This window comes from Perognathus longimembris, chromosome 17, assembly GCF_023159225.1.
Source record: "Perognathus longimembris pacificus isolate PPM17 chromosome 17, ASM2315922v1, whole genome shotgun sequence".
NCBI classification, from domain to species: Eukaryota; Metazoa; Chordata; class Mammalia; order Rodentia; family Heteromyidae; genus Perognathus; species Perognathus longimembris.
In genome coordinates, this window is record NC_063177.1 from 53,288,107 (window position 1) to 53,301,284 (window position 13,178).

The window sequence follows — 13,178 nt, forward strand, 5'->3', positions numbered from 1 at the left end:
ACCCCCTTGTCTTCCACTGTTGATTTCCTTTCTGGTGGCCTTGGCTACCGCTACCGTGTGCCCCTCCCCCCACCCACCTCCCCCACCCCTGGTGCTCAAGGTCTAAACTCCTGCTGCTGCCACCAGGGAAGTTTCTACTGGGTTTCCTCCTTTTCCCTTGGTGGTTTTGTGTTTTCCGCAGCTGGGCTTGCTCTAGCCTCTGGTGGCTTTACCCCATTTCCCAGTGGCCTTCCAGCCTGCTTGTATTCAGTATTGGCACACGAAGTCATTGACCCACCTCGCTTATCTTAGATGCATGAAAAGACGCTTCCCAGACATTCAGTTACGGGCCAGGCCCTAGGACAACAACCTAGAAATTCATTTCTCAGTGAGGGTATATAATAGGAAGACATAAAAAAGCTGGGTTGTCTGCCAGGCACTGGTGGCTCATGCCTGTAATCCTAGCCACTCAGGAATCTGAAATCTGAGGATCAAAGATGCAACTCTTATCTTCAATAAACCACAAAAAAGCCAGAAGCAGAGCTATGGCTTGAGTGGTGGAATAGAATGCTAGCTTTGAGCAAAAGAAGCTCAGACAGTGCACAGGCCCTGAGTTCAAGCCCCAGGACCAGCAAAAAAAACCCAACAACTTAGGTTAAATGAAATACGCAAACAATCTCTGGTTAAAGGCGAACGGGTAACTGGTTTCCCTGGAAACATTCTAGATCTGGCCAATCTCTCCCGGAAGGAAGGGGGTGTGAATTCGGCTGGGTGTCAGGTGGACGGGCTGTACACGTCTTTTCTTCCAGCCCTCCGTGGCAGACGGGTTGCGGCTGCTGTGCCGCGTGCTTGGAGGATGTGAAGAGTCCCGCGCTCCCCAGTGGACAGCCGCTTCTCGGCCTGCATGTCTCACCATCTCCCCGGCCGTGCTTGCTAACAGGCCTGCGGCCTCCTGCCCGCCCGCCCAGTTGATGTCCACAGTGATAGGAGCACAGTGAGGAGAATTTCCCAGCAGTCCCTGTGCTTACCTGGGCTTGCTTCTGCACCCGAGTTCTCTGGGCCACTCGTTGACATAGTTGGGGTGAGGAGCGAAGATGAGTGGAGACCTCCTGCTGCTGGCTCGATAAGACTCCAGTCTCATGTTGGGGAAACATAATTAGCCCCAGAATCTCCTCCTGGCCCAGAAAACCTCCACCACGGTCATCAGAGACGAAGGACACTTTATGACTGCTCAAGCGGCAAACGCGAGGGAGCACCACAGGCCGGCGAAGGAGCCTGGCGTGCGGGCTCGGGGCTCCCCTGTGCGGCGTGCCTCGGGGTCGGATAGCAGCTGAAGTGGGGCCCTTCCGTTCCCAGAGGGCAGAGGTGGCTCTGAGTGGCGAGCCTGGAGGAGATGCAATCACCATCGTCAAGACTTACACACCTAGGCCGCCACTCGCGCCTCATCATCCTGAGAGCTGAGGATCGAGATCCAAAGCCAACGGGACAGGAAAGTCCGCAAGACTCCCGTCTCCAAGTTCCAGAAAGCCAGAAGTAGAGCTATTGCTCAGAGAGGCAGGCGCAGGGACCGTGCCCAGGCCCTGAGTTCAAGTCTCAGTACTGGCATGTGCACACACACACACAGATTTCCACATCTGGCAAGGACACGGTGGGAGTAGGGAAGGCTCTTCCTGACATGCACCAAACAGCAGCTCCCGTCGGGGCAGCGGTGTAGACCCTTCCTCAGGGTCCCGGAACCCAATAAGTAAAGCCAAGTCTGTCAGAGTCACCCCAAACCACTGCTGGGCCCACCTGCTGAGAAGGTCGTGAGCCGCCTGCCAAGCAGGGACTGAGCGGGCCCCGCCGGAGTCCAGCCCTGTCCCTCGCACCACGCCTGGGGCACAAACAAGGTCATGGATTAGGTGTACCTGATCGTATCCTGGGCCGGCCGGCTGCTGTTGCCAGGGAGCCTTCGTGCCGAGCGGCACGTCCAGGCACCGTGGGGGCCTTGCGCGGGCCTGTGTCACAGTGAGTGCCCAGGAGTTCTTCTGTGGGCAGAGCCAGCTCTTGGTGGGGTTTCCATCAGATTCTGACAAATGGTTCAACTTGTGGTTTTGCTGCAGGCCAGAGTAAGGAAGTCTAAGTTACAGAACCCCAGTCTCCATTTTCTTATTTGTGAGATCAAAGGTGGGCCGTGTTCACGGAGGGCTATGGGCTATGGGCGAGGCTGGTGGGCAGGCTGCTGGCTCAGCATGCATGAGGCCCGGGTTCCGTCTCCAGCACGCAGTGAAACGTCCCTAAAATCTTCCCTCCAGAGAGGTTGGGGATGTCACAGCCCCGGGTTCAGTTCCCAGCATCAAAAAGAGAACTGAAAACGACTTCTGAGATTAGAAGAAAGATGAGGAGACAGGGAGATTAAAATTAATGAATGGGGGATGGGTGGGAATGTGGCCTGGTGGTAGAGTGCTCGCCTCGTATACGTGAAGCCCTGGGTTCGATTCCTCAGCACCACATATATAGAAAAAAAAAAAAGCCGGAAGTGGTGCTGTGGCTCAGGTGGCAGAGTGCTAGCCTTGAGCAAAAAGAAGCCAGGGACAGTGCTCAGGCCCTGAGTCCAAGCCCCAGGACTGGCAAAACAAAACAAAACTAAAATTAATGAATGGCTGGGTGCTTACACTTGTAATCCTGGCTACTCAGGAGGCTGAGATCCAAAGATTGAGGCTTGAAGCCAGCCCAGCCCAGGCAGGAAAGTTCCATGAGACTCTCATCTCCAACTCACCACCCAACCCCCAGAAGTGAGCTGTGCCTCAAATGGTGGAGCGTTAGCCTTGAGCACAAAAACTCAAGGACACTGGCTAGGTCCTCCAGAAAAGAAGTCCCTGTGTGCCTGGTCTATGGGGAGGGGCCTGGGCAGGAGTGATGGGGTTGGAGGGCGGAAGGGAGGCTGGAGGGCTGGGCGGGGGGCTTGGGAGTGGGCACTGGGAGGAGGAGGCTGAGGTGGTCTGGGGCTAGCTTTGAGGCAGACACCCAGTGCGGGGATGTCAGATTTAGCAAAGAAAAGTACAAGACGTGCAGCCGGATTTGCATTTCAGATGAACGATGAATAATTCTGGTAGCGTTCAGTCCTAAATGTGGCAGGAGGCATACCTATATTTAAAACATGATTCTGAGACTTAAAAATCGAATTCGTTCATTTTATACTTCATCCGGCAACTGTGACTCAGTGAAACCTAGGTGAGCTTTGAGATTTGGGGGAGGGGGGCCCGACCTGAAGGGCTTCCACTGCTGACCCCCAGCTCTGAGCAGCTTGGGGTGTTCCCCTAAATGAGAGGGCGGGGGTGCTGAGTCGATTTCGCCCGCCCCCAAGTGGGAAAGGGTAGAGGTTAAGAAACACCCCTGCAGGGTTTTTTTTTTCTGCACTGTTTTGATGACCAGATTTAGAAGAGCTGGGCAATGCCTTGCCCACTCATTTGCATAGCATGCCCCTCCCACTCTGGGTCTTGGAGCACTGCTCGTTAGCCAGACCAATGTCTGCTAAGGCAGCTTCTCCTTCCCCAGGCTGCAGTGAGAACCAGGCACAACGCCCCCTAGAGGCGCTCTCAGAAGAGTGGGGTTACCCAGGCGGAGGGTCCCAGCTTTCTATCTGTTTCTCTACACCTGGCTCTTTCCAGACCTTTTCATTCCCTATTATTAGGATTTGAACTCAGGGCCTCAAGCTTGCTAGATAGATGCTATACCACTGAGCCATTACTCCAGTGCTGCTCTGGTTGGTCATGCATTCATTCATTCACTCATTCATTCATCGTGGGGCTTAAACTCGGGGCCTGGACGCTGTCCCTGAGCCTCTTTGCGCTCAGGCCTAGCGCTCTACCACTTGAGCCACAGCGCCACTTCCAGTTTTGGAGTGGCTAATTGGAGATTTTCTGCCCGGGCTGGCTAGGATGACAGGCGCGAGCCACAGTCGCCCGGCTTGCTCTGGCTACTTTTTGAGACCTAGTCTCTCTTTCTGCCTGCTGTGCACCTGACTACAAACCACCTATTTTTCACTTTTCACCGTAGTCAGAGTGACAGGTGCACCCCACCTTTTCTTTGACATGGAGTCTCTCAGACTTTGCTGCCCAGGCTGTTCTAGAGCCTCAGCCCTCCTGATCTTAGCCTTCCGTAGGCGCTAGGATGACAGATGAGAGCCACTGCCCAGCTGCCTTGAGTCTTTGCAGAGTCTTTCACAGACCTGAGTTGTTGATGACAGTGCCTTCCTCTCTGCCTGCTTTCTACCATCTTGCAATTTCTTTTCCAGAAAAATTCTGATGAAAACTTTTTTTTTTTTTGCCAGTCCTGGGGCCTTGGCTCAGTCCTGGGGCCTGAGCACTGTCCCTGGCTTCTTTTTGCTCAAGGCTAGCACTCTACCACTTGAGCCACAGCACCACTTCTGGCCTCTTCTGTGTATGTGGTGCTGAGGAATCGAACCCAGGGCTTCGTGCATGCTAGGCAAGCACTCTACCACTAAGCCACACTCCCAGCCTGATGGAAACTTTTTTTTTTTTTTTTTTTTGGCCAGTCCTGGGCCTTGGACTCAGGGCCTGAGCACTGTCCCTGGCTTCTTCCCGCTCAAGGCCAGCACTCTGCCACTTGAGCCACAGCGCCGCTTCTGGCCGTTTTCTGCATATGTGGTGCTGGGGAATCGAACCTAGGGCCTCGTGTATCCGAGGCAGGCACTCTTGCCACTAGGCTATATCCCCAGCCCCTGATGGAAACTTTTGACAAAATAAATGTTAGCAGATAATTTGAGCAAAGGAAGGGATCGTGAATTGTGCAGCTCTGGGTACCAGAGCCAGAAGTAACTAAGGCCCTGCCGGCCCTGTGGGCTGTGGACAGTGAGTATTTGAAGCTATAAAGAAGGTGGAGAAGGTGGAATTGAGGCACCTGAGAGGGGCCCCTCAGGTCCTAGCTGCTCGCTCCCTAAAGGTCCAACTGCAGCTTTGGGACTTGCGTCTTATCTCTCCGCGTCCGTTTCTCTGAAGGTCAGGTAACAGCTTAGTTTGGCTTCGCGTCAGCACCAGGAGGCCCTCTGGGGCCTACCACAAGAGCTCAGATAAATCTCTGGCCTCCTATCAACTTTCCTTGCGGCAGAGCCAGCACAGCCTGGCGCGGCGTCCTGTGGCCCGCGGGACAATCTGAAGGTGGGTTGGGTTGTTTGGATTTTCCTTGGTCTCCTCTCAGCTCCACACTTCACTGGAGGCTGTGCTGAGGGTCTTGTTTACCCTGTGTCCCTGGTGCCCAGCACAGAGCCGAAGTGGAAACAGTATGTGCGAAGGAGAAAGCCAGCGCGGGCCAGCGACCGTGGGGCCGCAGCCGCCGCCCCTGGCTGTGGGCAGTAGGTAAAGGGGGAGGCGTGAGAAGGGAGCATTCGCAAACCATTTAGACCCGAGTAGGCCTGAAGTACATCGTGCCAACCAGCAGGATGGTTCAGTGAAGGAGCATTTGCCCAAGGTGCACAAACCCTGGGTGCCGTCCCCAACCCCACACCAAGGCCTTCCCCTTTCTGCATGCTCCAGAGAACACTCAGAGGACCCTGCAGAGACAACAGAAGAGGCAGAAGGGCAACCAAAGAGGCGGGACAGCCGTGCATGGCCTGCGGTCCCCACTATCTGGGAAGCACGGATTGGAGGACTTGGGTCTAGGCTGGCCCTGAACATGAACACGGGACTCTGTGTGTGTGTGTGTGTGTGTGTGTGTGTGTGTGTGTGTGTGTGTGTGTGTGCCCGCATGCCCGCACCAGTCCTAGGTCTTAAACTCAGGGCCTGGATACTGTCCCTGAGCTTCTTTGGCTCAAGGCAAGAACAATACTGTGTGAGTCACAGCTCCACTACTGGCTTTTTTGGTCATTTAGTGGAGATAAGCGTTTCACAGGGGCTGGGAATGTGGCCTAGTGGCAAGAGTGCTCGCCTCCTGTACATAAAGCCCTGGGTTCGATTCCTCAGCACCACATATATACAAAAAGGCCAGAAGTGGCGCTGTGGCTCAAGTGGCAGAGTGCTAGCCTTGAGCACAAAGAAGCCAGGGACAGTGCTCAGGCCCTGAGTCCAAGCCCCAGGACTGGAAAAAAACCCTAAATAAAACCAAAGAGTCTCACAGATTTTCCTGTCTGGGCTAGCTTGGAACCATGATCCTCAGATCTCGGCCTCCTGAGCATCTAGGATGACAGGTATAAGCCACCAGTTTTCCATTTAAGACTATATATTTTTAAATTTTTTAATTGTTATTGTAAATGTGATGTACAGAGGGGTTACAGTTACATATGTCAGGTAATGAGTACATTTCTTTTTGGGCAATGTTACCCCATCCCAAGACTGTATTTTTATTTTGTTAATTAAAAAAATTTCTTTTGATGGTCTTGGGGCTTAAACTCTGGGCCTGGACTCTGTCCCTGAGCCTTTGCTTAAGGCCAGTGCTCTACCTCTTGAGCTACAGTATCGCTTCTAGCTTTTTCAGAGTAGTTTGTTGGAGATAAGAGTCTCGCGGACTTTCCTATTTGGGCCGGCTTCGAACCACCACCTCAGATCTCAGCCTCCTGAGTCGCTAGGATTGCAGGCGTGAGCCACCAGTGCCCACCTTTAAGACTGTATTTTTTGAAAAGGCAAAAATGGCTGGCTTTGTGACTCATGTGGTATCTTGCCCTGCAGGTGCAAGGCCCTGAATTCAAAACTCCAGCACACGCACGCACACACACACGTACACATACACACACACGTCTCAGGGGAGGAAAGCTAACACGTTGCCACGCTTGTTTGAGGAAGTACTGCTGTGACCCCTGCTGGTGTGTGAGCTCGCGCGTGCTTTCCTTGGAACACTTGCGGTCCCTCGAGTCTCTTAATCCCCTCGTCTGCGTGCGGGCAGCACAATGGTTGGCCCAGCCGCAGGCCCGCTGCCCGGCTGTCCACTCTGTCCTCTTACCCGGAATCCAGGCGTGCACTTGTTTACTTGGCATGCTCTGAGGAACATTCTTTGTCTTCCAAGGAATGCAAGAGTTGCTGTCTGAGAACTGCAGGCCGGACGGTGACTTTCCGTTGCCCGTGGAGCCCGGCAGGAAATGCCTTCCCCGGGCTTCTAGGGGGCGGGACTGGGACGTGGCCTGTCTCCTGGGACTGGAAGGAAGAGGCCTGCCCGCAGGTCCCAGCCCCCAGGACGCCGTGGGCGCTGCGGTCCTACCGCGGCTGCGTGGGGGACGTCACTGGGAAGACCGCCCGTGAAGGACACCGGACGCCTTGTGCACCTGCCATTCCCCAAATCAGCCCATACAGCCTGGGGCCGCGCTTCACGCCTGTCACCCCCGCTACTCGGGAGGCCGAGATGGAGGCTCAAAGCCAGCCCGGGCAGGAAAATCCGTGAAACCCTTATCTTCTATTAATCACCCGAAAGTTGGGAGTGGAGCTGTGGCTCCCGTGGTAGAACGCTAGCCGTGAGTGAAGAAGCTAAGAGACAATGCCCAGCCCTGAGTTCAAGCCCCCAAACGAGCACAAGATAAATACTATAATAGCAGAGGCATGCTTCCCTTTGGAAAGGGGGTGACTGAAAACAGGACAAGTGGGTTCCTGGGGACAGCCATGGCCGCCCTCGGTGTGTGTGCTCTGTGATGGTCTAGCTGTACACTGGTGATGTGCACTGTCCCTTCCTGCTCCTGTGTCTCTTTCCTTTTACTGTCCCTCTCCTCCTCTTTGGCTCTCTTCTATTGTTTTTTGGAAGGAGGGATCGTGGGCTCGAACCCAGGGCTTCGTGCATGCTAAGTACAGACTCTACCACTGCACGTGAATCCCCAAGTCCCAGATGTGTGATTTTTCTCTTGGTATTATGACCCTCCACGGGAGCTTATTCAAAGAACTAATACTCGAAATCAATATCCAGAGCAAAGGACCTAGACAGGCGCTCTATCTGTTTCCAGGGGCTGTCCTCACAACGCACGGTGACAAACGTGTGCTATCTTCCAGGATGACACCCAAGTCGATCTAAGGTATGTCGCAGCCAGAACCAAGGCCTAGGCAGAGCCGGGGGTACACCGACTGGCATAGTGAGCCCCCCTCTTTCCAGGCCAGCCGCCTCAGCCCCCCTCCCTCCCTCTCCCCCCCCCTTCCCCATGGTCTCAACAGTGCTGAGTTGGAACTCAGGACCCTGCACTCGCCAGGCAGGTGCTCTACCGCTCGTTCCACGTCATCAGCCTTGGGAACCTTCCCTTCCCTTTGCCTGTGCCCTGGCATAGCGCCCGGCTGCGGAGCGGGGGAGCCCCCTTCAGGGGGTTGCGAAGCAAAAGCGATAGGAGGCCGCCACGGTGAAGTGAGCTTCGGCACTGGTTCCAACCCACCAGATGTAAAACCCCAAACGGAGTCGCCCGTGCTGAGCTCTTTTCCCTCCTTTTGCCAGCCCACGGCCGTGTGTTTGGGTAAAGGCGGGGGCCCGCTTGGTGTACCCTTTGCCACTGTGTATGGGCAAGGTGTCCTCATCAATGGCGCTGCTTGTTTAGGCCCTGGGTGGGGATCAGAACCTTTATTTGGCCATGAGAGGGTTTTGGGGGTCCCAGGCCTTCATTCTGAGCGGCTGCCACCCCTCGATGATGCTACCTGGCTCCAGGAAATGGGGCATTTGTCGTTCTGGGAAGCCTGGGTGCTGTTAAAAGCAAACCAGTGTGTTCTCTGGCTTTCTAAACACAGGAAATAAATCACTGCTTCCTAAATGGAAAGGCGCAAAATCAGCCCCGAGAGGCGTGGGAGATGCTCTCCAAGTCCTTCATCCTTGGCGGCACGACGCGGGGCCCAGGGGTTTAAATACTCCCTGTCACGCTGATTTTGAAGTCAGCTCACAAGAGAAAAGTAAGGAAGGGAAGGCATTTGTTGCCGGGCACCCGTGACTCACGCCTGTAACCCTAGCTACTTAGCATTTTTTTTTTTCTTGCCAGTCCTGGGCCTTGGATTCAGGGCCTGAGCACTGTCCCTGGCCTCTTTTTTGCTCAAGGCTAGCACTCTGCCACTTGAGCCACAGCGCCACTTCTGACTTTTTCTATATCTGTGGTGCTGAGGAATCGAACCCAGGGCTTCGTGTATAGGAGGCGAGCGCTCTAGCACTAGGCCACATTCCCAGCCCTACCCTAGCTACTAAGGAGGCTGAGATCTGAGGACCTCGGTTTGCAGCCAGAAGGGGCGCTGTGGCTCAGGTGGTAGAGTGTGAGCCTTGAGCACAAAGAGGCTCAGAGATCGCCCAGGCCCAGAGTTCAAGCCCCAGGACCAGCAAGAAAAGAAGTGAAGGCATTTGGCTTTCCTGTATTTGAAGCTCACAAAAATTCAGTGAGGGATGCGGGCGGGGCTCGACGTGGAGCCCTTATCTACTCGGCCAAAGGCCGGCACCGCAGAAGCACAAAAACAAAGGCAAGGGGGGAAAACGTGGAGACACTTGGCGTGCTTTCATTGTTGGAAAATACTGGTGTGATTGCGTAATCCCAAGGAAGGCAGAATGTTCTGGAAGCCGTGTCGCCGGAGCCAGACGGCACAAGTCCATCAGGAAGAAAGAGTCAGTAGTCTCAACTTGGGATCTGGGTGAGTTGCAGAGGAGCTGCCACACGAAGGATGCAGGGGCGGGGGCGGGGGGGGGGGCTGAGAGGAGAGAAAGCCCCTCCAGACGGGGGAGGCTCAGGGAGGCGCCCTCCCCTGAGCGGACAGCCCCGGGGCCTCCTGGCGGGAACCACGGACACCCCACATTTCCATCCTGGTTTGCATGTGCTTTGTGAGTCTGACAACCAACACAGATGTGCACCTGTTAAGAACCTCTGTATCCAAAGCTTTGGTTTGGATAGGGGGGGGGGGGGAGAGAGAGAGAGAGAGAGAGAGAGAGAGAGAGAGAGAGAGAGAGAGAGAGAGAGAGACTGGGGCTTGAATTCAGAACTGGGGCTCTACCCTAGCTTTTTTTTTTTTTTCCTTGCTCCAGGCTAGCACTCTACCACTTGAGCCTCAGCTCTACTTTCCCCTTTCTGCTGATTAATAGAAGATAACGAGTGTCACAGACTTTCCTGCCTGGGCTGGTGTTGACCCTTAAACCTCAGATCTCAGCCTCCTGGGTAGCCGGGACTACAGGCGTGCGCCTCGAGCGCCCGGCCGCCATTGGCCTTTGGAAGGAGTCTCCCTCCGTAGCCCAAGCTAGCCTCACAGTTTGGAACCTCCTGCCCACACCTACGAAGCGCTGGGAGGGCAGGCGGGTACCATCACACCCGACACCCCCTGTTTACGGAATCAAATCCGAAGCGTCCGTTTCGTTTGCAGAAGTGGTTGTCTCTGGTGTCTGTAGAGTGGGTCCACGTGGGGTGTGTCTCTCCCCATGTCTCACGGGGTGGGGGGTGTCTCTTCCTGTGACCTGCAGTGGGGGCTCCTCAAGTCATCTGTGCCCGGAGGCTCCCGGGGGCGTGCGGAGCCCTAACCGCCGGGACTGGTATTTCGAAAGCCCTGAGAAGCTCAGCGCACGGGCTGAAGGGCGCCTTGACGGCCGAATGGTGACCGACGGGCTAAGAATCATAGGGCGGAGGGGTGAGGGAGTCTATTGTTAACAATGGAATGGGGGGGGAGGGTGGCTTGGTTTGGGATATTTTGAGGTCGCCGGGAACTCTGGGGTGACGGCCGCCCTGCTCCCGTGTAGAACTGCCAGATGCTTTGCCCTTTCACAATGACCTCGGAAGCACTCGGCTACATAAGACCCCCAAAATCAAGGCTGGCCTGACAGATGGCCAGGCCTCCTGTGCAAAGCTGGAACTCTGGTTCCTTTGAACCCCAGATTGGAAGCCAAAGGCTTGAGGGGTGGTCAGCCACAGCCAGCGTTTCATCTGGGTCAGCTTCAAGCCAACTGGATAGCAGGAACCGTGTCATTTTTTTTTTTCTGATCTGGGCATGCTGGGCAGGCCATCAAGTCCATCTGGCTTGTTCTGGTCATGTCAGTGCCCAGCGGCTGGAGGGATGGGGGGCCCAGAGTTATGGAAGGGGAAGGTGGCAGATGGTTCTTCAGGATGCTCAGGAAAGATGCTTCTAAATCTATTCTTCTTTCCTCCTAATGCACCGAGTGCGTGTGTGCGTGTGTGTGTGCATGTGTGTGCATGTGTGTGCGTGTGTGTGGTGTGTACTGGGGCTTGAACACAGGGCCTCACGCTCTTGCTTCGTTTTGTTCACTCCAGGCAGTCTGGCACTCTGCCACTTGAGCCACGCCTCCACTTCTGGCTTTTGGCTCGTGAATTGGAGATAAGAGGCTCTGATTTGTCTGCCTGGGCTGGCTTTGAACTGCGATCCTCTGAGTCGTTGAAATAGGGGGTGCGGGGGCCTGGCCCACTCTGACCTGGGCGCTCTCTCACGGTGGGGGGGGGAAGGAGGGGTCTGCAGCTACCGCACGTGGCTCTCTCCTCCTCCTGCTCCAGGACTATCGATCTGTCATGTTAAAATCGACACCCACCCAGGTCCCTTCCCACAGCAAAAAAAAGGGGGGGGGGGCGTCAGTAATAATTACTTTCGGTCACTGGGCGTAAACCCAGGCTGTCCCGGGCCAACTGGGTGGCACGCTGCTCTAATTATACAGGAGGGGGAGGGAGGAAGTGATTCACTAGCGAGGCTCCCCATCCCCACCCAGCCGAGGATCTGCGACAATGGACACGCTCCCGCCAGCGCCGAGCCCCAAGCAGGCAAAGATTCAGAGGCTTTCCAGCCGCCCCCTGGGTGTGTCCCTTCCCATGACGGGAGAGGAGCCGTCCCCGCGTCAGGGTTATCATTACGCCCCCCCTTCCCGCCACCCGGCTGACGCGCACGTGGGCGCGTGGGCAGGCCCTGTGCCCACGACACGCCGAGTACACACAGCTGCCGTTCGCGGTGGGCGCCGGCACGGGGGGGGGGGGGGAGCGCCCGGCTCACGACGCAAGGGAGCCGGGACCTGCCTGGCGGGGCAACCCTGGGGGGCGTAAGACGGGGCAGAAGCCGCCGGCACCTTCCGTTCATCATCCTGCCACCCCGCGCCGACGCGATCGAGGCAGCGCTGGCTCTGCTGACTTGTTAAGCAAGGCCGATGTCACAACCGGAAAGGCAAACCTGCCAGGCACGGGTGGCTCGCGCCTGGCATCCTCACTATCCAGGAGGCTGAGAGCTGAAGATCGTGGTTTGAAGCCAGACTGGGCAGGACAGTCTGTGAGATTGTTCTCTCCAGTGAACTACCAAAAAAAAAAAAAAGCCCACAGTGGATGTGTGGCTCAAGTAGTAGAGCCCCAGCCTTCCGTGAAAAAGCTGAAGGACAGCACTCCCCCGAACCCCAGCACCGGCACAACATAAATAAATGCACTCTTAAAAGAAAGAAAAGAGCTGGGCACGAGGGGCTCACACCTGTGATCCTAGCTCCTCAGGAGGCTGAGAGCTGAGGACCGTGGTTCAAAGCCAGCCCGGGCAGGAAAGACTGTGAGACTCTTATCCCCAATTTAACCACCCCAAACCTGGAAGTAGGGCTGTGGCGCAAGTGGTAGAACACACTGGCTTTGAGCAAAAACCAAAGCCAAAAGTTCAAGGACAACACCCGACCCTGACTTCAAGCCCAGGACTTTGGGGGATAGGGAAGGTGAGCTGGGGGGGGGGGGGGGGCTTGGGAAGGAGACGCTGTCCTGAGGGCAGGACAGAGGAGACTCGAGCAGTTCTCCAGTGGAGCGCGGGACGGGCAGAACCGCGGCCGTGCGAGGGCCGCCTACTACCTCTGGCTGGGGGAAACCATGCGGTGCCCACACCCCCAGGCCTTACCCACTCCCGCAAAGGCTGCGATCATCACACAGGAAGAATGAAGAGGGTGTTCCCACCCCGCGCCAGGGGAAAGACGGGCGCTTACGCCATCAGCAGCAACTTCAAGAATGTGACCTTGGACTGACCTTCCTTCTCCCTTTGCCTTGGCTGGGAATCACCTTCCTTGCTTTAGGAATGATTTCCGATGGTTGGTTTCGCTGCGTGGGAGGTCACTGATTACAGATTAGATTCCACTAGCGTGTCCTGAAAATGTGAGGTACACGCCCCCCCCTCACCCCAATGGACTGCACGGTTGCCGCCTCTGCTGCCCCCATCTGAGCCCCCCCCCGCGGGCTTTACACGGACGCCTCACACCACCAACTCTGACGGGAGGTCAGGGGTTCACACCCACAGGGCACGCACGCGTAGTCTGCTCCCTGGGTTCTTGGC